The following is a 23,805-nucleotide window of genomic DNA, read 5'->3' as shown; positions in this document are numbered from 1 at the left end:
GATTATTGCCAGCAAGGGATAACCTGATTTTGAACATGCAAAATGTGCTGAAACTATTCTAGCACATCCCGAAGAATGTATGGACTGGGTAATCCTTCATCTGGGCTCAGAGCTGATAAATTCTACCCTGCTGGAATTGAGTGAACAACGTCTACCCCTGGCTACAAACTGAGGGATTACTCAGTGACTACTGACAAAACACTGGCTAAACGAGATTCTTACAACAACCGTATATCACAAGCTAAATCCAGTACAAAGGAACTCTTCATAATTCTCAAAGAATTAGAAACTCCCATATAGTACAAGACACCTGTACGAAGGATAAAACATGGTGCACCAACATCCAGTCTGCCTTAGCCAACAAAATAACTTCCCTCCAAGACAAAATAGCAACAAAAAAAAGTGTCACTAACCACCACACCTCCCATACCGCTCCACACCCCCCAACCCTCTAACTCGCTTCAGCTTCGCAAAAGTCTCCATTCTTGAGACAGAAAAAGTAATACTGTCACTTAAACCATCGAATTGCCAGGGCGACCAATGCCCTGCTCAACTCATCAAAGACGCAGCTAGAGATTTGGCACAATTCATTTCGAAGCTCATCAATGCCTCCTTCACATCCGGCTCTATCCCAAACAACCAAGTCCTGGGTACTCCCATTTTTGAAAAAACAAACACTAAACACTAGACCATCCATCCTGTCCAACTATTGACCCATTACCACAGTGCCTTTACTCCTTATAATAATAGACAAGGTAGCATATTTACAAATCCAAAAATTCCTTGAACAGAACCACCTACTAGGAGTGCGACAATCAGGCTTGTGCCCCCAACATGGAACCGAAACTGCCCTAATCGATCTCAAGGCTCAAATAGACGAACTCAGGGACAAAGGAAAATCAGCACTTCTTCTCCTTTTAGATCTCTCAGCCGCATTTGACCTTGTTGATCACAAGGCCCTTTGCAGCCACCTGAAATCAGCTGCACATTTCTCCATGGAAGCCATTACTTGGATCGAATCATTTCTCAGTAACAGGACTATGAGAGTCTTCTCACCTTCAGCTGCCACAGACTTCCATCACCTGCGGAGTACCCCAGGGATCCTGTGTCTCGCCTACCCTGTACAACATATTCACCAAGTCCCTTTTCGACGATCTGGACCATCTCAGTATCACCTACACCAACGATGCAGATGATACCCAGATTCTCCTTCCTCTTTCCGGAGTCTACGATAAGGATTTGGCCTTGGTGAATAGGGTCTACCTCGTCATCCAGGCATGGATGGAAACACACGGTCTATGCCTGAATGACGACAAGACTGAACTCATCATCCTGGGTACGACTCTCAATCATAAAAAACTAGGACCTGACTACACCTCCTTTACCATTGACGGCAGTTATATCAAAGTCGCTAAAGAGGTAAAAACTTTAGGTTTCTACCTCAACTCCACCCTTTCACTCACTAAACAAGTTAATTCCATGGCATCGATGACTGAATACACCTGCAAACTCATCAGAGCAGGCAAAGCTTTTCTCTCTACAGATAGCTGTACCACCCTCGCAAGAGCCCTGATATTGTCTAAACTAGACTACTGCAATGCCCTTTACATTGGTTCTAATAAATACTAGTGAGGAGAATTCAAACTCTTCAGAACAATGCCCTTAGAGCTGCCCTAGGCATCTCTAAGAGAGATCACATAGGCTCTCGACGAGCAACAAAATCCAGTTTAAGACTGCCTCCCTCATGCACAAATGTCTTAATTTTATTATTTTTGTATTTTTTTATTTTTTTGTTCTTTAACCAACGTTAGGTTTTATACACATTTTTGCAAAATGTAAGAAATTCATTGGATCAATTCATATCGTCATACATATCATACTTTGAATTAAATTACAAACGAAAACCAAATGCAATACATAATACAAAAGTAAAAACATCAAATTAATTTTTCTCATTCTCTTATGTCGCAATTAAAACAATACTAAAATAAAACAAAATCTACCTGACATTATGTGTAATAAATCCAGTCTCTTGTACTACTCTTACCACATTTAGGGTCAGTCTGATTTCATGACCCAATATCATTCTTTCCCAGAAACTGCTTGATGATAAACAGTCGCTTGAAATTACAAATGTTGTCAGAAGTTTTTGCCTAACCTTCCAAGTACCCTTACAAAACCTCAATATGTGTTCAAATGTTTGCTCCCTAGCATTTATACATTCTGGACACAAGGTTTTTGCAGCTGCTCCTTGTCCCCATTTTTCCAGGACTGAACCAGTCTTTACCAAGTTAACTTCTGCCATTTTTACGTTGGGGAACTTAGTCAAATACCTGGGCAAATAGCCTCGCTTTTTGCCATATCTAAAAAACGAAGCTAAAGTCGGCGATGATCTGGCATTTTCTCCTGTCTCAATCCAATCCATTTGCAATAAGGCTTTTTTAACTTTTAAAGGATTGCTAATCAGTGTGTGTTCGTCCTGGTTACAGTATAAGAGGAGATGGTCTACTCTGTCCCTGAGGAGGCTAAGAGTACTTGAGTAACCAAAATGTAGGTGGGCCTTGAGATCGTCGTATAACGAATTTTGAATTGGGTCTTTTAATGACCTAAACAGAGACAGAAGCTTCCAGTCCATTTAAGTTTTCAATTAAGTCAGGCCCAGTTTGTATCTTAATATGGCCATAGGCGAATTTTTGGGCAGGACCAACACCTGTCTCCAGATCACTGCTTCAATTTATTGCCAGTCTCTATGCCAAAGTAAAGGTTTTGCCTCGATTCCATAGAGTAGAACTGGTACGACTTTAGCCAAATAAAACTTAATTAATGGTACGACTGAAAATTTGCAATACATTCAAATTTTTTTTGTTCATTTTGTTCATTTGCGCTGTCAATTGTGAACTTTTAGCTAGAGTCTCTGTCTTTGTCCAATAGTCGGAACAGCATGTAATGTGTAACCCAAATATACTATTTCCTTTACTACGGGGATTAGCCGACCTCCAATTACCCATGAGAATTGATCTCCTCGTACTCTATTGTCTCCAAAGACCACCATTTTTGACTTCTCAGATTGATAACTAAGTCATTTTTGCCCATATATTGTTCTAATGTTCTGAGGAGTCTCTGCAGACCGACCAGAGTCTGGTCTAACAAGACTATGTCATCTGCATACATGAGCCACTTAATGGATGCCAAGCCCAATCTTGGGCTCACCAGGGCAGAGGAATCCATCTCTTCACCAAAATCTGTTAGGTAAAAATTGAAGAGAAAAGGTGCTGCCATACAGCCTTGTCTTACCCCTCTTTGAACTTTAATATGCTCAGAAAGTTGGCCTTCTAAGTCCAGTCTTACTCTCACTGTATTTTCTTCATGAAGAGTTACCAGAATCTCTATCAATGACTTTGGGGCTCCTCGCTAAATTAATTTGTACCAGAGTCGATCACGATTAACCAGGTCAAATGCATTAGATAAATCTATAAAGGCTCCTTACAGACTACCTGAATTTATTCCTTCCTTAATATTCCTTAACGCGGCCATAATTATACCATTTATTGATGTTGAATGGCCACGTCGAAATCACGTCTGTTGCCGTGGTAGTATGTTTTCTTCTCTGGCCCAACTTTCAAGCTCCTTCAAGACTAGATTTGCAAAAAGTTTACTTTCGACATCCAACAATGTAATGGGCGATACCTAGCTGGGTTTTTACGCTCACCCTTTTTATATATAGGCACTATTATAGCACGTTTCCAAGATGGTGGTATTGATTGTGTGGTCATAATGCTTCTAAAAAGAGTAACCAACACATGGGACCATAATTCTGCATCCTTTTTAAAGACTTGATACGTAAGGCCATTTGGACAGGCCGACCTTGATGATGACGCTTTTTTTATAAGATCTAGGACGTCTTTGTGGCAAGAGCTTAGTTTCCAATTGCATTTGTCCAGTTTATAAGTGAAAGACCCCACTGGTTTTAGATATTTGGCTGCAAAATGATTTATCCAATCTACCTCTGTTACACCATTGATTTGTACACTCTTCTGGTCATTATTGAGTTTACATATTAGTGCCCAAAAGTTACGACTGGAGTCATTTTTCAATGTCCGCAGCATTAATTCACCATCGTTTTGAAGGCAAGACACTTCCTGATGTCGAGACCAACTTCTGTAATGATTTTTAATTGCTTTTATTTTTTCAGCCAATTTAAACGTATTCAAACCCTCTTTCTTTGCCTTTCTTACTAACATTTGAGTTTCTTTCTTTTTTAACCATATTGCTTCGTCAAACGCATGTTTATGTGTGCGTTGATGAGCCTGGTTCATGGCTCGAGGGGGGTCTATTGACCATAGGAACTCGTGAAAGAGTAAGGGTTTCATTTCTGTCGTAAGGTCATTTGGTGCCATCTCATTACAGAGTTGGTTTAGACCCTCATTCAAGCGTCTGCCTTCTTTATGATATTTTACCAGGCGGTTTCCCTGAGAATTAACCACTACCTTGTTTTGCCATTGTTCAACTTTTCTAATAGTATTCCAAGCGATTATTGCTTCTAACCGCATATGGTCACCTGTACCCCCCTTCTTAACCATGAAGCATTCGCACCTTCCAAATAGATTACCAGATAGAAAGATGTAGTCTAATGTTGATTCTGCTTCCCCCCTACTCCATGTTGAGGAGGGCGGGATATCTCCTTTCAGTGTGCCGTTTAGAATCTTAAAGTCCCAGTCTTCAAAGAAGTTCAACCATCTTTCACCGTTCATTGTGACTTCCTTTGTTGATTTTATTTAACCCACAAGGTCTTGTTGGAACACATTGAGAATTCAAATCTCCAGCTACCATTACAAATGCGTTAGGGCAGGACATTTTAATATCAGTCAAAATAATTAAAAGAGATTCCAGGAAGTCCATCAGTTTTTCTCTGGCAGGGTTCCAGTACAAATTTATAACAATGATTATATTGAGACCAGTTTTGGAAGGTGTGACCAATCTTACCACCAGGATTCCTTCCGGAACACAGGTAATCTTTGTTATTTCTCCAAAGAGACTACTTCTACAGGCTATTAATAAGCCCCCCGTTGGTTTTCCTTTTACTCCCGCCTTAGCTGGTGGACTATCAAAGTAAACCCCTCCATTTCTGGGGCATTGATCAACCAGGTTTCCTGGAGCAATATTAAGTCACTTCCCCCAAATAACAATGATCTCATCTTGTGACTCCTAAATGAACTGGAACCCTGTGTATTCCAACTGACAATTCTAAGTTTCTCCCTACTAAAGAGATGACTGTACCACCCCCAACTTCTGGCAGACCAGAAGTATTATCTCTGGCAGCATTGGCCATGAAATGGGTTCAGCTACGTCCTTCACTTCATGTTTCCCTGTTTTTTCTGGTGTGAGTACTACTGAGTTTTTCAAACCTACTTTGGCGACCAGACCCACAGACATAGCTTCTAGCCGAGGTGTGGATTCTGAAATATCCAACCCTTGGAAGCGCAGCTTGTCTGCTGCATTTATAATCGCTTGAGCTCCAATTTATGAAGCAAACCCAACTTCTACGAAGCATGTCCTACTCCAATCCGGAAATTGTACGTATTCTATATCTTTAGTTGAGAAAAGGTACGAGTCTGGTATCCTTTTGAAAATGGAGAGTAGAGTCCCCTGATTCAGTGGTTGTTTCTTTTGCCGACATTCTTCATATGTGAACCATAGTCTTGGTATGCATAGGGTGCCAAATTCCTTTTGACTATTTCCTTCTCCGTTTTCTGATTGGACCATGTCCAGTGTAAGGTTCCCAGAGATTGGTTGTGCTGAATTGTCTATAATGTTAACCACCCCAGAACTACTTTTCGATGGGTTTTGATGTTCTATTTCCGCTGGTGATAATAATACATTAATTTTGCAATTAGATTGTTTCTGCTGTTTTCCATCTACTTCTTGCGTTTTGAGTACACTTTTCCGTGCCAAGTCAAAGATTGGAGCTATTTTTATTCCAATTTCATGTTGTTGTGTCATCCTTAGTGATGACTTCTGGGAGGAAAATAGGGGCCCATTTCAGAAGTTTCCCCGGTGTAGTAGATCTAACTCCTTCTTGTGTTTTAAGGTTAGATTTTGTCTTTTCCTTACACCATGCGTCTTCTGTCTGAACTCCTAGAGTCGTTTTCATAGACTTTGTCAGATCTATTTCTGGAAGGACACTTTGCTTTCCATTTCTATTTGGATTGAGTATTGGAACAATTGTTGCATCCAGTAATTCCACCTGGACTTCTTTCATTTGTACTTCCGATATTTCCTTGGGCTGTTTTCCACGTCCACTCAATCCTTTCACAAAGTTGTTTATGTTGTAATTTTTCGTTTTTTTCCCCGAGTGGATTTTAGTTTCTTTCATCTTTCTCTTCTTCTGGAATAAGTCTGTTGTGAACTTTCTTTCCATGAATTACTGTTACAGATATTTTCTTTTGCAGGAATATCTGCTGTTTCATCAGAGGTTTTTGTTGGCTGTCCAGTTGTTGAATCAGCTGCCTGTGCCAGACGGCAGAATTCTTCCATCACCGAGTCTGATAGCGGTGTGTCATCTGCCATATCAGAGGACTTTGTATACATTTCCTCCATTAAAGGGTCTCTTTTAGATTATTGATGTTGCTCTATTGATTGCTGTTGGATGTGCTCTATCAGGAGCCTTTTTGTATTTTTTTACTCTCCAAGCAGCTTGGTCATAAGATCCTTTATCTCAGTTAGTTTTCCACTTTGCTTCTTGAATCCCTCTTCCAGTTTTATCAGAGCAGGGATCATTGAGCAATTAATAGCGTTGTTTTGACCCAGCACAGCAAACTCGAATTGTTCTATATCTTTAGTCATTTCCATTAGAATTCCAGTGTGGGTTTGTACATCTCCCTTAAGGAGTTCAAAAACTTTAACCAGAGAATTTAGGACAAAATTCAAAACTGAAAGTGTAACTTGGACCCCCATGTGATTTGAGTTTAAGGTCTGTGGGACAGTATTGTTAGTAGTAGTCATTGATTGATTCTGCTTCAGATCTTGAGATACCACTGATTCCCTCCTTGATTCCTCTGTAGAATTTAGCACATTCCTTTGGGAAACAGGGTTCTGTATGTCAGTAGGTGAATAGTTGGAGGTTTGTGAAAGGTACAGCCCTTGCCTTAGATTTCGTGAGTGGTTAGACTCTGCAGTAGTGTTTGAAACTTCAGAGTTAAGCTGGTAAGCACAAGAGCTAGCCTCTGCCCTACTTTTATATCTCTGTCTCTGAAAGAAGCGATCTATTGTTACTTTCATATTGGTTGCTGATAGTGTAAAGTCATGAATATTTGTCAGAGGAAGAAGAGCTGTTTGTTCCATTTGGATGGCGTCATAAGGGCATTGCGCTAGTGGCTTTGCAGTGTATTTGTGCAGTGGCTTCTACAGTATTTACGTGCAATGTGTTATTATTTGCTGGTTCTGAGAGAGTCTCCCGGGTACCTGCGGGTTGCTCATCCTGCAGATCGTTCAAGCATTGTGTTGAGGTGTCTTCTGTTGATGGACCACTCCTCAGATTATAGCGAATTGACATCTTGACTCTAAGGCTAACAATTCCACTGTGTAGTCCGTTCAAAGTGTTTCTTACTTAGTAATTAAATTCCCTAGCCACCGTGTAACGTAGTTCAGATGGTGTTTTAAGGAAAGGCCAACCAAATGGTCAACTAGTACAGGGGGGATCAAAGGGGATTATACCCCAGCATAGGTGCTACCCCACTGCATATTTGCCAAATTGTGCTATTTTGAACTTAGGTGCTACCCCACTGCATATTTGCCAAATTGTGCTATTTTGAACTTAGGTGGTACCATTCAGTGCTGTGCCTGCTGACCTGTGCTATGCCTTACGGTCGTCAATAGGTGAAACCAGTTACTTCATGTATCCCAAAGTAGACTCTTGCGTTTAGGTGATACACTGCCATAGTTAGCTTATCTTTACCTGCTTTGTCTGCCACTACCTGTACATGTACCGCCTATGATAGCTACATTTAGCCTGCCCACTGAATGCTGAACTTAGCCTACCTATGATAATATGCTGTATTCAGCCCGCCTATGTTAGCTACATTTAGCCTGCCTATTGAAAGAGATACTTGTCAACTGTACTGCCGATTGTACTCTAGTAATTTGCCACCATCCCAAACTTAGTCGCCATCTACTATACCTGAGTTAACTGCTTCATCCGCACAGACCCTAACCCTGATCAGGCCGGACTACACAGCCTACTCTAGTTCATTCTGCCACCCTCCACAGTGACGTCACAAGATGCAAACCTTACAAGCCACATTAGCCCTTCTCACTTTAACAACATTCCTAGTCCACATACCCAGACTCACTCCCACCATTGAATACACTACCCCCCAACGCTCAGCTCACTCCCCTGCCATGACACAGACTCTACCTCAACCATTATTAAGTCGGAATGACCTAACTGAAGAACCTCAACAACTTAAAACCTTTGAATCCAAACCATGCAATACCATATCTAGAAATGCTAGACTCCGAGCCAGACTTGCAAAACTATATGAACCATGCGCCAGAACACTGACCACATCGAACCGTAGCAAACCCTCACATAATAGGGGCATAGAAAAACCACACAGCCTACACCCAAAGACACAAAATGCATGTATGCACACTCCTGACACAACCCAGGAAAAGACATGCACACCCCTATCCACCAGCCCACTTCTAAAAGGTGCACTAGTTAATGCTAGGTCCTTGATTGCTCATGCCTTTGAGATTACTGATCTTATCCAGACCGAAAACTTTGACTTCCTGGCCATCACAGAATCCTGGCTACATGCCGCCGCAGGACCAGCCATTATGCTAGCAACCCCCAATGACTACACCATCCTAAGAGCAGACAGAAGCGAAGCCCGCGGAGGGGGCATAGCCCTTATTATTAAATCTAACCTATCCATCAGGCTACTGCCCTCAAACAACACTAATTCATGCGAAAGCCTAACAGCTAAACTAGCTCTTAACAACTCCCAAACCCTCACTATCCACCTTATCTATAGACCTCCAGGCCCTATTGGAACCTTTGAGGAGGACATTTCTACCATCCTATCGCACAACCTAAAACAATCATCACAAGTCATCCTGCTAGGGGATCTTAACCTAGGCTTCAATGACCAAAATGTCCCACAGGCAACTGGAATAGCCAACCTACTCTCTGAACTAGGCTTCTCACAAAAAGTACTTCACCCCACCCACAACAAGGGTAGAATACTCGATTGGGTGGCAGACCACAACTGCAATAACTCCATCCTTTCTATCTCCCCACTAATTTGGACAGACCATCTCCTTATAACTTTTTCTCTAGAAACGATCAGACCCACTACTGCCTTAGTCCAGCCAGCACCATCCATCCCAACCAGAAATAAGAAAAACATCACCCCAAACAACCTACTCCCGCTCATCCTCCCCACACTTAATTCACTACCAGACAACCTGGACCCTGAAACACTAGTGTACGAGTACAACAAAGTCATGTCCTCTGCCTTGGACATAATTGCACCATTCAAAGTGAGACGCAGCAAACCTAAAGCCCACCTCAACTCCTGGTACACCCCCTATCTAAAAACTCTTCGTACCATAAAAAGACAATGCGAGGTCGCATGGAAATTACAACCATCGGAAGAAAATAAAAGCACCCTGAGTGATATATCTACCCTCTACAAAAAGGAAATAATAGCAGCCAAACGGGAAACCTACAAAAATAGAATAGCCCAAGCCAACTCCAGCATGAAAGAACTCTTCATTATCCTAAAGGAAATAGAATCCCCCATCCCAGTGCCTGACAACTGTGTCAAAGATAAAACATGGTGCACCAACATTCAGCAAGCCCTAGCTAATAAAGTAACATCTCTCCAATCTAAAATTGCCACGAAAAAATCCTCGCTCAGTCTCGACACTAAACCCAAAACAGATATCACCCCTCCTAAAAATAGCACCAACTACCCTCGCTTCAAATTCTCAAAAGTATCTACTATTGAGACTGAAAAAATCATACTGTCACTCAAACCATCTAATTGCCAGGGGGATCAATGTCCTCCTCAACTGATAAAGGACGCAGCTAGAGACCTGGCTCCATTTATCTCAAAACTCATTAACGCCTGATTCGCTACAGGGTCCATACCAAGCAACCTAAAAGAATCTTGGGTACTCCCTTTGCTCAAAAAACAGACACTAGACCCTGCCATACCCACAAACTACCGCCCAATCACCACTGTGCCATTCCTCTTAAAAATCATAGACAAAGTGGCGTACTCACAAATACAGAAACACCTTGAAAACAACAATTTACTAGGGGTACGGCAGTCTGGATTCTGTCCCCAGCATGGAACCGAAACTGCCCTCTTAGACCTAAAGGTGCAAATTGACGAGCTAAGGGATCAAGGCAAACCAGCCTTACTCCTCCTCCTGGATTTATCTGCCGCATTTGACCTTGTTGACCACAAGGTCCTCTGCAGGCACCTGAATACAGCCGCGCACTTCTCAGAAGAAGCCACAAAATGGATCCAATCCTTCCTCAATAACAGGACAATGAGAGTCTTCTCCACCACTGCGGCAGCAGACTCCATCCCCATTACATGCGGTGTGCCCCAAGGATCCTGTGTTTCACCTACACTCTATAACATCTTCACTAAGCCCCTTTTCGATAATCTGGACCTTCTTGGTATCACCTACACTAATTATGCAGATGATACCCAGATTCTCCTACCACTTACCGGTGATTACGACAAGGATTTGGCCTTGGTGAACAGAGTGTATCTCATCATCCAGGCAAGGATGGCCACACACGGTCTATCCCTGAATGATGACAAAACTGAAATCATCATCCTGGGCACACCACCCACCCTCAAAAAACTGGGCCCCAACTACTCCTCCTTCAATATCGACAACAACCAAATCACCACCGCCCACGCGGTTAAAACTCTGGGTTTCTACCGGGACTCCACCCTTTCTTTCAACAAGCAGGTCAATGCGATGGCTTCAGCAACCGCCTATACCTGCAAATTGATAAGAGCAGGCAAACCCTTCCTATCAAACGATAGCTGCATCACACTCGCTAGAGCGCTCGTGTTATCAAAACTGGACTACTGCAACTCGCTCTATATTGGGGCTAACAAGGAAGTCATCAAAAGAATTCAAATTCTGCAAAACAACGCGCTTAGAGCAGCACTTTGCATTCCCAGGAGAGCCCACATCTCCGCACTCAGACGAGCTAACAACTGGCTCTCTACTCAGGAGAAAATCCAACTAAAAGTTGCCTCTTTGGTCCACAAATGCCTTAACAACGCCACACCGCAGTACCTCTCTGCCAGATTCACCAAACTAAAACCAACACGACTTACTAGATCTGCTAACTCCAATAACCTATCCATACCTAGAGTCAAACTGACTAAAGTCGGCGGCTGCAGCTTTCAGGTGAAAGCAGCTCAACTCTGGAATGCCCTACCATCCACCTTGAAGACTGACCAACCCTACCCCACCTTCCGACACAACCTTATAACGTGGATCAAAAATGCAGATACACTTTAGATCATCTACTGCCTGAACATATTCAAGCCTAGGAATCTCTGCCTAGGACGGTAAACACACGCTTTTACACTCCACATGCTGTATATTCCTGTATATTTTGTGTATACTCCTGTATATTTTGTTGTATATTATTCTTGTTGATCTATTTTTGCTATTTTTGCCATGTGATCTTGTAACAAAGTTTTGAGCTGTCGTATAAAATGCGCCCGGTTACCCTTGGGTCTGGTGCGCAATATAAGTAATAAAACAAAACAAACAAACAAACAAACACTCTCCGTCCCTGTTTTCTCCTGAATTTTTTTTCCTGTGCTCTTGTTTGAACGAGCATGATGTAAGTGAGCCTCACGAGTATGAGTCGTAGTTTCAATGTGTATAGTGGCTGTGTTCTAAACAGTCACTTGGTCTAGCGTATAGTGTAGAGATTGAGCAGACCTTTTATCCGTTAGTTAATAAACTTACTGTGTCACACCACCCGGCATCCGTCCACGCCGAACAGCCAAACCGCACCAGCCCTTTTCCTCACCAGGGCTTATTGCCGCAAGGGCTGTGAGCTGTCCCCTTTGAAGTAGCATGCTACGAACGTGCTCAGACAGCTGATCCAGGGGATATTGGATTTCCTTAAAGGTGCCGTGTGCTCCTGCAGCGGCTTCCGTGAAAACAAGAAAAAATGCAGATTAAGTTCAATTCTGCTTGTGTTGTAAGCAGTAACAAGAATGCTTACACAGCCAACCAGCACCAGCCCTTTTCCTCACCAGGGCTTATCCTCGCTTGTCTTAATAACGTAGCGAAAGATTCTGCAGGAAATCCTCAACTAAGCCCACTAGATCAGCCAATGCGAACTGCCTTACTGTCCCTACAACCAAACTCTCCAAGATGGGGGGGTTGTAGCTTTCCTTTAAAATCTGCCCAGCTTTGGAATTCCCTACCCCCTACGATACGAGCAGACCAACCATATCTTTAGTTTAGACAGAAACTTATCAGTTATTTAAAAGGCCTTGACCAGTTAAGCCTGATACAAAGTCCCCACAGTCCCCAGCTCTTGACTGCCCTCACTAGCACGTCTTGCAATGTATTCTTCTTTGCTTGCGCTCACTTTATAATCTGCACTTTTTTGTATTGTATTTTGTCTATTGTACTTTTGCCTGTGGAACCAAGCTGTGAATCTTCCTGTAACTTCTGTGCTCTGAGATCCCGGGTCCAGTGTGCAATATAAATGAATAAACAAACAAACAAACAAACAAACTGGGGAGAGTTGTGAGGTATCACCCGAACCTAGAGATGTTGGGAGCCAAGCTGAAAAGGCAAATATGGAGAAAAATAGGAGCTTGGTGCCAACCTGTGAAGACCCACCCATGAAGAAGCAGGTATTGATGTAGGGGAATACCTATAAACCACTATCGATTATGATTAGCAACTCCACATGAAACAAACAGAGTATAACAAGTATCCATAAGCCCCAGCCTCATTGCTGTTCATGGCTGGCAGAGACTTTGGTGGAACTTCGCCAACCCTAGAGCCAGAATGAAAATTCGATGGAGGCTCTTCACATAGCCTCTTGGAATACAAGAGGCTATGTGGAGCTTTTTTCGAATGAAAACTTGGCACTGGAGCGATTTGACATAAAGTGTTTACAAGAGACTTGGCTCCGTCTACAACCAATATGCAAGGGATTTAAACCCAGCGCTAAACGGTCTGCAGGGGAGGCCTTATTCGGGGCTTCTCGCACTGATTAAAATAGATAGAGAGTTTTTTGTGGAAAGAGTGTTTCAGCCAAACCCCTTTTGTCTAGATGGTGGGGATGGGGTGTAAGAGTCTGAATGGTAGGGAGAAGATGACAATTATCCTAATGAATTTGTACTGGAGTTTGAATATGTGCCCGTGATGTGATTTGATCGTTTCTGTTAGGGCATTGTTGGGTGAAGTCCTTATTGCAGTGGTAAACCCCCACATTGTTTTGTGTGGAGATCTCAATATGCACTTATTGAATGCTGAGGGAATTGTGTTAAGTGATTTGTTGATGGATAACAAAGCTCTGACTTGGGTAAATGAGACAAGAGCCTGAGATTTGGAAATGTTAAATGGTCAGACAAGGGGGGACATCCCTGGTGCCTGCACCTGGCAGAGAGGGGTGCAGAGGGCATGTCTAGATTACTGATTTGTATCAGAAAATGTTGTAGTTGCAGTTTGAAATTAGAGAGATGCCTATGAGGGATCATAACCTGCTAGCAATATGATGGCTAGTAAGGCAGCAGGCGAGAAATATGGTCACACCGCCCCCGGTAGAAGTATCATGGGGGGAACAAAAAGAATAAGAATAAAACCAACCATAATTACACAGGTTTCTGCCCAATTTGAGCAATGTATAGCAGGAAATCTAGACAACACAGAGTATGCCTGGATTTTCCAAGCACATGGCTAGGTGGGTGAGCAGAGTGGAAAAGTTAACTTTAAACCTGTACACGCATATAATCATGATATTGTGCAAGCTAAGAAATGGCTGCGATGGAGATAAGGAAACTTAAAAGATGCAAAGACGATTTGACTAACACAAAAATAAGAAAAAGGAAGCAGGCTTACCTCAACTGGCTCCGAGCATCTAAAGCAAAAAGGCTGCAGCAAGACGCGGAGCTGATGTTGAGGGTGGTCTGCAAAAATAACACAAGGAACCTTTGGGAACTCATTAATAATGCAGACCCCTTCCAATCTGCGCTGACAATTAACCAAGTGTCGGAGGAAAATTGGGTGAATCACTACACTTGCCTAGTTGCACATGTTGGAGAGGTGATTGAGAGGACTAGGTCGAAAAAGGAGAACAAATGCTTATTTGCTTTCGATAAACAGGAAATTGTAGGGATGATTACTAGGCTGAGCTCGTCCAGGGCAGCAGGCCCAGATGGTATAGCAAACCTTGTGCTCAAAGGGAATCCGGATGCCTGGACGGATTTTGTAGTCAAGCTTTTTAAATAGATTATGACGACTAAACAGATACCTTCAACATGGAGGGAGGCAGGTCGTGGTGGCAATTTTCAAGAAGGGTGATCGAAGCGAGCCAAAGAACTATCGCCCGATCGCCCTTCTTAATACCATGGGCAAGCTCTTTGCTTCAATCTTACTAAGAGACCTAAATGTATGGGCAGTGGACTCGGGACGGCTTGACCCCTGCCAGAGGTGTTTTGTTAAGGGAATTGGTACTTCACTTAACCTCTTCCTGCTGAATCTCTTGAAGTTGAGGTCCTTGGAATCCGGGGTAAACACCTATCTGGCTTTCATGGACTTGGAGCAGGCCTTTGATGGAGTCAGCCAGGAGCGGTTGTGGAATAAACTGGCGGACTGCAGCTGTCCTCCTGCCTTGATTGAGGAAATACGAGCATTATATACAGATACATCGATCCAGGTGCGATTAACATCAAATGGAGCACTCTCTAGGAACATTTTCACCTATCGGGGGCTGAAGCAGAGTTGCTCCCATACCCGATATTTTTTAATCTTTACATGTCTGTTTTAAGGGACTCCCAAGTAAATATTTGGGCTTTTCTACCCAAAATAAATTCCTTTGACATGCTCTGGGACCTGTACGCCGATGACTTGGTCTTTATTGACCAAACACGATTGGTCTTCAGCGTAGGCTAAATGCCTTCATGCTATACTTGTATATAAGGATAATGGCATGAGGGTCAATGGGAAAAAATTCTAAAGTCCTGGTCATGTCATCGGCGCGCAGGAAGCATGAAGGAATATATTCATGAACGGTGAATGGGGAAAGATTGGAGATGGTGGAATCTATGACCTACTTGGGAGCGACAGTTAATGAGAATTAGAATGAGAGTGCGTACTTTCCTTTGATGAGAGTGAAAGTAGGACGACTAGCATCCCAGGGCGCGGTCCTACATAGGAGGTATGGGACGTATTCAGCTATCCCTCTACTCACCTTCTACAAACAGAAGGTGGTACAAATTATAACCTATGGAGCTGAAACCATACTGAACCTATCATGGAAAGCATGGGGAAGGCTAGAGGGGCTCTTTTGGAGGAAGATTCTTAGACTCTCAAACTCACTACCGATAGCAGCCATTCGATTTGAGCTGGGGCTACAATCCTTATATTCAATGGTTGCGTGGAAAACTATATCCTTATATAGGAAATGTATTGCCCTGGACAGCCCACCTCCTTTTAACATTCTTAACCAACACAACAAGGCAAAGTGCCCAGAGAAGGGTTTGATGGCATGGATCGACAAATGTGGAAATTATTTGAGATTGTGCGACATTCCATCTGACCTCCTCATTGCAAATCTAGTTAGGGTTAAAAAATAACTGCAGTACCTAGACTCGATCGCTACTGTGGAGGCGAGAAAGCAAAAATAGACTGACATTTATAGCAGTTGGGGAACCTACACAAATTCCCATCAGCCCATTATAGAGATCGGTTTATGCGCTGCTGCCTAAATATTCTCCCTACAAGAGAAGTGCAACTAACGAGGAAACAGATCTCGGAGGGAGTTTCGCATTGCAGATATTGTGGGGATGCCACGTCTGCGGAGTCCCTGTTTCATTTAGTAACCACCCGTAAAAACACTGACCGAAATGAGAACATACTATTTTGAGGGGCACTTAGAGAAGACGCTCTTACTAACAGCAATTGAATGCTGGGAAAGATTTTTATTTGGTGAGAAAATAAGCCTGATTTTAGCAATAATGAAATTTGTGGAACAGATTTTAAAGGAGGGTGAATAATCTATGTATACGGATATGAAATTTGATATCTTGGATATAGGATTTGTATTCTGCAATGTGGGGAAAAGAATGTGGATATATGATCAGCTATGTAAAAGGTTTTAATTTGCTAACCATAAACATAATAAAAATAAAAAATTAAAGCCTCATCTTGCAATGCACCATGGGAGATACAGCTATGAAGGGGGCAAAAGTACTGGACACAATGACCGCAAACCACAAACGGATAGCAGTAAATGCTTCGTGCCCAAGTTGTTTCGGACCTGGTCCAAATCCATCCAGTGGTTTTCGTTGTGTAGTCTGGCACAAATTGACCTTTTTTTGTCTGTGGGAGAATGAATGGGGACAAGGCCAAAACTGCTTTTTCATTTCAGCAAATTCATTGTACGAGTCAAAAGTTATTAGCAAGGCATTTTTTTTATTTCCTATGGAACTCACTGCACACCTTAACTATAGTGTGGCGACCGCCACACTATAATATATGGCTATATATAGAATGCCATTGTGCTAGCGCATGGAATACTTAAAGGCTAAGACAAAGTCTCTATGGAGCTTGTATGGTAACCTCACAGCAACCAGAAATAGAAAAAACAATCCACTAGGGAAAAGGGCTTGGTGCACCCTTTTTCAAGATGAAAAAGAGTTTTTTTTTGTATACAAAAAGGAACTGGCAGCAGGTTATTAGTCCACGTCTACGGAACTCTCTTCCTTCATCAAAGCAAAGGCCTCATTATAAACACAAACATTGTCATCCATGACACATTCGATATACAATGTCCAACTCTCACCCTCATTGGCTACCGCCTATTTACATGCTAATAATCTCGTATAGACCCTTCTCCCATTGGCCATATCATCTTCTCCTCCATCTTCACACTTGGACAATGGCCTCTTCACCTCGGGTTACTATGAGATGATTTGTTAAACTTTAAAAAGCACAACCCTGTCCTCAGACATAACCACGCAATGTGCACCTGGTTGTCTACATGAGATCGGAAGATAACTTCGAGGTCAGTCTGGTCCTTGCAAACAAAGTAACTCTTTTCTCATCCCAGACACGCAGGCGCCCCAACATGCCTCCCTGCTTCAGTCTTATGAACGTTGGCATCACCCTTTGCTCTCCCTGGTACAAATCACAGACTTTGTTCTCTGCTCCCCCCTTTATCAGCTACTCCTCCCAAGAGGTAGGCCTGGAATCCCCTCATTTCCCACCAATCCATCAAGTTCGTGAAGGAGTTAGGAGTCTTCTTCCTGAGCATCTGGTAGTTCAAATGAAATGACCATTTATCTGAGGGGTGCAGGTGTCCTAAATCTCAGCTCGTGTTTTGGTAGCTCTGGACCTCTGCCCACGAGTATGACCTTCAAACTGGGCCGCAGCCCTACTCACATTTGGCTGCTCGCATTCCTTCCGAATTGTATAAAGGACTAACTGGGTACATGTATATGTGTGTGTGTGCGTGCTTGTTCTTTGCTGTGCCTGGGAATTGGAATGTAGTGGTAAAGCCAGAAAAAAGGCCTTGTTGTTCTGTGTTTCAAACACGGCCTGCAAGGATTCATTCCTACTCTCGAATACAGTGTTAATTCATGTTATAGATATTGTGCGCAAACATTGTATTCTACATAACACTGTCACAAAACAAATGGTTAGTCCCCTTTGAAGAAATATATGAACTCCCACAATTCATGTGTCTCCCGCCAGCTACCTCTAACCATAGGAGTCCTCCCCTCCCCCTTATGCCGCCCTCCACACGTTCCCCATGTGTTAGTATATTTGCTGCAATCTAAATCATTTGGGAGGGGCTGGGAACTGAACGTGCATCGCAACAAGCTTCAGAAGATAACTTTTCTTAATAACTTTCGAATGCTTGCATGGAAAAATCTGAAAACATTCCACAGTAAAATTTAGAGGTGGCCACCCGTGCAAACCTCATTTCAGAATTTGTCAAGAACAGCTTCATAGTGTTACATTGATCGCATTTTGAACAGCATTTATCATGAGGTTTTTTCAGCCCTAATATCTTTAAATTGTCCATTTCAAGTATCCCAATGTTTGGCATGCACCTCGATTTGATTAGGAATTTGTGCACTGAAGAACATTCTGAAAATGTACCTGGCCAATGTTCACCTTCTAGGTGTATCTATATTTGGCGAATGGCCAGAATGAATGTGCATCTTTCATATGAAGTGTAGTAAGAGGCGTATGAGTTTCACAGTTCACACCCTTATATCTGATGAAAACACGCATGAAAGTCAAGGCTGACTTTGATGTCATTTCTCAGATGTAATTAATGTGCACAAACTGTACAGACATGCATATGACTTTTACATTGTGTAGATTACACAATTGAAATCTCCTGAAAACTCATGCCAAAATCAGAGTTGACTTTGATGTCAGTTTTCAGGAGATTTACATTGCGTAATATACAAACTGTAAAACTCATACGCCTCTTTGTACACACTAATTTAAGTATGCACTGTAAAACTCATATCCAACGACACACACTGCTACAACACACTCCTACGACACACACTCACAAAAACAAAAAATCTGTGTAAAGATACATACATTGTGTATTGCTTGAACTGTGGAATCTTACTTTATCTCTGGCCTGCTCAGCAGCAGGAATATCCAAAGGTGTCCTGGTCCATACATAGTTGCACTGGGAACAACTTCTACACGAAATGTACATGTACATTTAGAATATGACAATTGCAGACACTGAGCCTCATTACGGCCATGCCTGCCCGGAAAAAGGTGCTGGTAACAACGGTTACCGGCACCTTTTCCACACCGGCGTACTCTGAGTCCGTCGGTAGGGGCAGTGAACTACCAGCAGGCCTGCCGGTAGTGCAATTTAAATCAGGGCTGACTTTAATGTCAAAGTTATAGGAGATGTACATTGCAAGTATGAACTTTAAGTCATGTACGCCACTTTTGCGTATTCAAAACACACATCAAAGTTGCATTCGACTTTAATGTGAGCTTTCATACATCATAAACTATACAATGCATGAGCAGACTAAACGTATATTAGGCCTGCTGCAGTTGAAGGGCGCTGCTGTTGTTGGATAATGCGTCCAACTCAGTGAGTTGTGAGAGGCGATGCACCCGTTGAGGAAGGTGAAAAAGAAGGCTGAGGAGCCCTTGCAGCGTAAGCCCGCCGCAGCTGAAGGGCCCTGCTGTTGTTGGGCTGTTTTGCAGCTGGTGGGGCGGTGGGCGCTGTTCTATAACACTGTGCCTTATGACTGGGCTTACCACTTGGGTAAGCCCTTCTAATTTGACTCTCGATAACTTGGTATTGGCCAATTTGACCGAATATTTTTGACCGTATGGCCCATTTGACCGAATTTAGGCTGTACGAAATGATCGTACAACCAAAAATTCGGTCAAATGGGCCATACGGTTCCATTATAGTGAACAAGGGGAAGGGGGGTTGCAGGGGTGTCCCCCGCTACTGGGACATTGGAAGCGGGGGACATTAAAAAAAAAGAAAACAGATTAAGGGACCCTGCGCCCTTCAATTCCAACCCACGTTGCAGAGACGGAAATTACGCCGCAGGGTCAGATGTAAAGCGGACGGTGAAAGGTAAGTTGGGGTGGGGGGGGGGGTGGGGATGTATTTTTGAATGAGTTGGGGGAGGGAGGTGGGAATGTATAAGTGACGGAGGGGGGATGGATTGGTATGATTGTGCCCGCTGCAAAATTGGGTTCTCGGCAAAATTGACTACGGTCAAATCTGCCGCAAACAATTATGCCACATTCAAATAATACCAATCTGATAATTTGGCTCTGTCTATTCTGCACCTCACCCACATCCCACCACCTTGCGAATCTACACCACTTAGAAAACATTTCTCCATTGATGTTCATGAGGGGGCTATGAAGAGTGAGCCGACTGCTTCTCTCACATGCACATTTGCTTTATGAAGGTCTAAGGAGGATGCATCCTTACTATGAAGTGTCCAAATGTGGCTGCCCCTGTAGCATTTAAATCACCCTATAATTGCAAACACTCAGCCCAAAACTGTGAGCCAATCAGGACGCGCCAGGTGCAGGTTTGGGGAGTCGTACTAAGGGTGACTACTTAGCAGTCGAGTATCTGCTGCCCTGGCGTGAGCTCACCTTGTGTGGTTACTTTGTTGTCTACTATTTTGGGTGTTACCCACAATATTCTAAAGCTTTATTTCCCCTGTTCAACACCCCTCTTGCCCCTTGTGTGCTATAAACTCCATCTCCTCCTCTACTTCTGGGCTTCCCAGCACTATCTTTGCTGGATTGGTAGCAGCAACACACTTTTAGTTTATATGAATATATGCTGCGTCTATATATTTGGAGATAGCTTTTAGGCACCATAGCACTTTAGCTTTTAAAAAATGTATTGTTTTTAGATTGCACATTGTACTGTAATAAGAAACTGTTTTATTTATTGTGATGAAGTAGTTATACGCATATGCTTGTATATAGTCTCACATATTTTTTCTCTTTTTTGCCACTGTGTTGTATACACTCATGCAAAATACTGTAACAAGCTTAAGTCTTCATGTAAACTGTTGCGCCCGGCTACCAATGGGTTTGGCGCGCATTAACAAATAAATAAACAAACAAACAAACAAGTGTTGCACTTTAGCACTTATTATACATTTTTTTTTAAAGCTTTCAGCATAAAAAAATACAAACTTTTGTTTATAAACAAATGTTTCCCTCATCCACATACACAAGCCAAACCTATTATTTTCTTTCTTTCTTAGATCTACATCAAATTTGATCCAGGTTTGGCTGTGTGTTGACCAAATTTTTTCCATTGTGTTTTTGCACCATTTCAAGTCTCTTTAGCATTGATTCAAGAAAAACCCCTAAGGCTTTAGTAGTTTTCCTATTTGGATTGTCGTATAGGGCTGACCACCATAGGTCAGAATCTAGATCGCATGCTGGAGGCAATGTTGGTTGTAATAGGCATCCCCTTTCGGTTGTGAGTTCATGGCAAAACATGATTAGGTGTCGAGTCGTTTCGTCTTCTTGTTTGCATTATACATTTAGTAATCTTAGTTTAATCTTCCACTATTAACCCAGTATTATCATTTTGTGAGTCTGAGAATAGACGACTGTACCACCAAGTCGCCAAGCCATGCATTGAGCAGTTGTATCTGCTCTTGTGGCGCTGGTCCACTCGTAAACCAACGGATGCTATCACTTAAGAACGTACAGGTGGATTTAGCAATTATTAAGGACAATCTCTCTATCCTAGCAAGAGAGACCCAGACACCCCTGATGACAGATTTAGTAATAAAGGCACCAGTGCAGAGCTCTGCAAGGAAGCTCGCCTTTATACTAGAGAAAAGGCTTGGGAAGGAGGGGGGCCTATAAATCATCCTCCTGCTGCACTTATAGCACAAAACCATCACAGGTCAACATCGCAGGGACTAAATAGATGAATAATAAAACTACTCTTGTTGATAGATCCCTGATTAGTAGAGGCAGTAAGGCTATAGAGGAACACAAAGCAAAAAGATCTACTTAGAGCTCAGAGACAAGGCACCTAAAGAAGAGGGGTGTTAACCTGTGGGGTAGACAAGACAGTGGACAAGTATCAGTACCAGGGAGTCTAGACAACACCCCCAGAGGGAATCAGCCCAAAGCAGTCCTTGTCGAAGCACAGATGAAATCCCAGATGCACAGCATTTGCCTGATGAATGCACCAAACTGAGCCTGGATAAAAGGGAAATTAATGAAGCTCTAAAGAACAAGGTCATTCACTGGATCAGATGCCGAAGGGGCTGTTGCTCAATTATTAGGGAGGACATAAAAGATTGCACTCTTCTTCCCTTTCCCAAAAACCCCTCTAAAGTTGTGATTAGCATTACATTTCTACACAGCTATCTGGCAGAAGGCCTCTTTGAATTTAGAACATTACCCCCAATTGGAGTGAATATTGAAGTAAGAGTTTCATTCGCCGGCAGGAATAAACAGGTCATAACAACTGAAGAAAAAACAGCATCCAATCTCGATGGCGTGGAATGACCTATTGCGTGTTTCTCGCCAACCGGAAGGACCCTTACGTACGGGGTGGGGGACTCTCCCGTGGTGCACCTGGGGTACTTACAATCATGGAAAATTGCTGGCATGACTAAAAACCTGGCAGACGATGACTGGTGCCTCTTGATTAGGTTGCACCAAATGATCTGCCTTCAGGAGCCCTGCGCATCTACAAATTGCTCCCTCCAGGGTTATGCCTCATTTAATGTCCTTGCCACTAAAAGAAAAGCTGGAAGACCCAGTGGAGGGCTGTTGATCTGGGTGGATTCTCCCTGATTGATAATAGTGTAGGCTGATCTCCAAGAGCTCCATATCGTAAAAAAAAGTAAAACACAAGAAGGACTTTAACAAAAAGAAATGGCGAAATAACCCGACCAGGGCCAAAAGAAAGAGTATTTGGTCAGGCGGGTTTATGTTCGAGGCTAATATAATAGCCATAACAGTACCACGTTTACATAGTATAATCGCGGTAGAACAGTTAGGGTAGATACCACTGTCACCAGCCAAGTCTAAATGTTAAAAGAGCAAAACAACGCTCTAGGAGGTACAGATAAAAAGGGCTAAGGATTAACCCTTTCCAATCCTCCATGTAAGATGGGGTGTACTGGATCTGTGGTTAAATGACTATGTAAAGTTAATAGCAACTTTACCCTTTTCTGGGGGACAGTAGTCAGCCCAGAAATGGAGTCGGTGGCTAGTCTGCCTGAAGGTGCTGTGTCACTGCACTGAAGGTGCTGTGTAACACACAAAGGAGTGGGGCTACTGAAGTGGTGTACTTCAGAGTCCACAATCACAAAAACAGATGAAATACACATGGCAAAATACAGGTAAGAGTGGGGGAAAAGCTCACACTCTTACCAAGTGAAAAAAATAAACTCCAGAAATCCAGCAAAGCTGCTGGGGGACTCACTAGGTAAGGGAAATTAGCCATTCAATGAGAATTCTCCCTAACACCAGGCGATTGGCAACAAGACCAGATAATTAGCCACTAGACCTAGTAAGGCTATTCAGGACTCAACCATAGCAAAACCCTCTTGGTTTGATGAGGAGTGCAGGTAGGCAAAAAAAAACTATTAAGCTGCACTAATATTGTGAACAGCGTAGGGAGAAGCATGCTTTTTCAGCCAAGGTACAACCACAAAAGCACCATAGCTAAAAAAAATGCCCATGCGGCCCGCATCTCAGAAAATATCCTTGAAGCCATAAACAAAAAAGATTCAGCTAAATTATGGAAACTCATCTCTGCACCTCACTCAGACGCAGACAGAAAAATCCAGTGGTATATTACTGAAAAATGCTGGCATGATTATTTCAGTGATCTCTAAAGAGAAACCAGAGTCTTTGCACTTCAAGCTAATCATGCTTCTGTATTAAAGGTGTTCATTCAGCGCCAGACAAGGGGACGCACCTACCAACTGCGAGAGTAAAGAAGGGGGACGGTGGGGGCAGCTACACAGAGAATGACACAAGTATTCT

At 42.8% G+C, this 23,805-nt stretch overlaps 1 protein-coding gene across 1 annotated transcript in view; it reads left to right on the top strand.

Moving 5' to 3' along the window:
- The window catches only part of LOC138562534 (vomeronasal type-2 receptor 26-like), a 353,413-nt gene that overhangs the window by 103,835 nt on the left and 225,773 nt on the right, over window positions 1-23,805 (top strand). The window lies entirely within an intron of this gene.

This window comes from Ambystoma mexicanum, unplaced genomic scaffold, assembly GCF_040938575.1.
Source record: "Ambystoma mexicanum isolate Mex_15411 unplaced genomic scaffold, UKY_AmexF1_1 Mex_scaf60, whole genome shotgun sequence".
NCBI classification, from domain to species: Eukaryota; Metazoa; Chordata; class Amphibia; order Caudata; family Ambystomatidae; genus Ambystoma; species Ambystoma mexicanum.
Note: the sequence above shows the minus strand (reverse complement) of the source record. Positions and strands in the feature narration are given on the sequence as shown.